Source organism: Montipora capricornis, chromosome 13 (assembly GCF_036669925.1).
Source record: "Montipora capricornis isolate CH-2021 chromosome 13, ASM3666992v2, whole genome shotgun sequence".
Classification (NCBI taxonomy): Eukaryota; Metazoa; Cnidaria; class Anthozoa; order Scleractinia; family Acroporidae; genus Montipora; species Montipora capricornis.
The window spans coordinates 45,002,375-45,004,874 of record NC_090895.1 but is presented as its reverse complement, the minus strand read 5'-3'; the positions used below and the strand labels follow the sequence as shown (position 1 = coordinate 45,004,874).

The following is a 2,500-nucleotide window of genomic DNA, read 5'->3' as shown; positions in this document are numbered from 1 at the left end:
GAGAAAACCTTGGGCCTATGCTCTCGAGAAGCAGACAGGAAGTAAGGAGGTGGATGTTTCAGCTATCGCTGAGTATTTTAAACCCTTGTATGACTGGATGAAGAAACGAAGAAAGGAGATTGGTTATGCTCCACCGGGGTGAGATGAGTACCCAACAACGATTTCTGCACAACTACAGACTGAACAAGATAAGGCAGGTCCAATAGCTGGGATTCCTTTCCTCATTCCAGTCATGTTTTACTTTAACGTGATGGTCTTAGCATTTCCATTTGCAGCGTTCGTTTGGTAAAAATGTTTTCAAAAGCAGTAATAGACTCAAGGGCAATGCTTAATGTGCATCCCTTGTTTGGTTTCTGTTGGGTAGGCATATGCGCATAAGGTGCTCGGTCTATAACCATGAAATTGAATTGTTTTTGTGACATAACCGAAAAATGGCTTTGGGGTTCCTCATAGTCCACAAAAAACTTGTTATGCAGGGAAACAAAACAGGAAAATTCTACGACATCTTTTAGAAACTTAAGCCTTTTTTCCAGCGACTTCTTGTTATCGATAACTCTTTAGTGTAAATTCTCGATATTGATCGATTCACATACTGAAGACTCCTTTTTATTTTGATCAGCAATAAACTGCTTTTGCTGTCGTGAAATTTTTTTACATAGCCATGCATGGACCTGTCAGTTCTGCAGCCATTCAATTTTTCAATTTCACTCTGACAATTGAGGATTGTGAGCTTTTTCAGCTTTCTTTCAACTCCAACTCTGACTGTTTGTGCTCCAAGGATACTCTAAATTCTATAACATACTGATGATTTAGTAGTAGATAAAATATGAGCGGGAGATCTGTGGGCGTTTACAATGGAGACCCGATAGGCGAGCCATTGCAAATGTCCATGCAGATTGGACGCGAATATTTTATCCTGCTTGTGAAATGAATACATTAAATTGAATGCAAAGTATTGTTATTTTAATCAGTAGAGATCTGTATCTGTATGGGCATCCTTCTTTAAATTTACAAATATTTGTGAATAACTTTTATTCAGTCTTGGATAAAAAAAAAGCTCTGCCTGATATCTGGTGAATTTAACATTAATCTCTCAAACTATGATAATCATGCCCCTACAGAAGAATTTGTAAATACCTTAAGTTCCTTAATTATGGTGTATCAGTTTGGGGTAATACTTATAGTTTTACTCTTAGATACTCCAATTCTACAAAAGAGAGCCATATGTATTACTACCTTTCAAAACCAGATGAACTCTCTGAGCCTCTCTTCTAAGCTCTGGAAATTTTAGAAGAAAAGGACATTGTTTTCTTTTATGCAGTTTTTATTTATCGATCAGTATCATAACAACCCTCTTCCCTCATCTTTTGATAATTTCTTCAGAAAAGTATCATCAATGGGTCGTTACAAAGTGCGAGGGAGCATTTCATATAGCGCTGATAAACAGTTATTAAGTCTAAACACTCATTTTAAAACGGTTAGCTTTCAATAACTGTGTGACTCGGATGCTGACTCGCAGTCATGGCTCGCATGGCTCGCAGCCAAGACTCGCATGGTTCGCTTCTTGCCTCGCACGCCTCGCATGGTGCCTCGCACGCCTCGCTGCCTCGCATGTTGGTAAAACTCATCATCAATTTATCAATACAAAACCAGATTTGCTAAATCAAGTAATATTACATAAAAAATATCAAAACTAAGTATGGTCAATTTAACATTTGCTTTGCAGCTGCCAAAATTTGGAATAATTTTGGTGAACTTGTTAAACATCTACCCCAAAACGAATTCAACAAGGAAGTAAAGCTAAACATCTTGCAGACTTATGAATGTTCATCTGGGCCCGGTTGTTCGAAAGCAGATTAACTTAATCCAGGATTAGCGTATACTTGTATTTCAAGTTTTCACTTTTCGGTGAAAGTTTCTTTTGCTTATTTTTGTTTTTCAAGATTGACTTCTTCTAATGTAAGGTTGAACAGCACTTGGGAGTAGAGAAATAAAACTTTTAGCGAGAAGCAGAAACGAAGCTAAATTCAATACTTTATTCCCTCCGGAAAACCACTCTCAGAAATTACAAAGACGCACATGTTTATTGAAAGTCGAGGAGCAATAGAGACGCCCCCCTCTAAGCATGCAAGTGTCACGGACAGAAATGTAACGCAACAATGTTCGAGGCACTACAAACTCCTTGGTTAATTTTTAATCTGGGATTAGCGTTAATCGGCTTTTGAACAAACCGGGCCCTGGTATTTAGTAATGTAGTACTTGTAATTTTTCATCTTTTTCTGCGTGCATGCATTGAGTCTTTTGACTGTGGGTTTTCCTTTTTTATTGTCATTTTATTTTCTCATGATATTATCTGTTCCCAAGAGATTATGAATCATAATCTCTTGCCGTTCCTTAAAATTATCTTTTCAAGCTTTAATCTAATTTTTTTTTAATCTGCTCTCTGAGTGAACTATTAACAAATTTTAATATCAATTATTTTTTGTGATTGTAATATGTT

The 2,500-nt window shown here is 36.8% G+C and overlaps 1 long non-coding RNA gene across 1 annotated transcript in view; it reads left to right on the top strand.

The window, feature by feature from the left end:
* LOC138028867 (uncharacterized) overlaps positions 1 to 2,500 on the top strand; it is a 4,163-nt gene that overhangs the window by 1,439 nt on the left and 224 nt on the right. The window contains exons 2-3 of the long non-coding RNA XR_011127748.1: positions 1 to 193; positions 1,727 to 2,500. The exon at positions 1 to 193 is cut by the window's left edge and continues 23 nt beyond it; the exon at positions 1,727 to 2,500 is cut by the window's right edge and continues 224 nt beyond it. This is a non-coding gene — a long non-coding RNA (uncharacterized lncRNA). The remainder of the gene's footprint in view (positions 194 to 1,726) is intronic.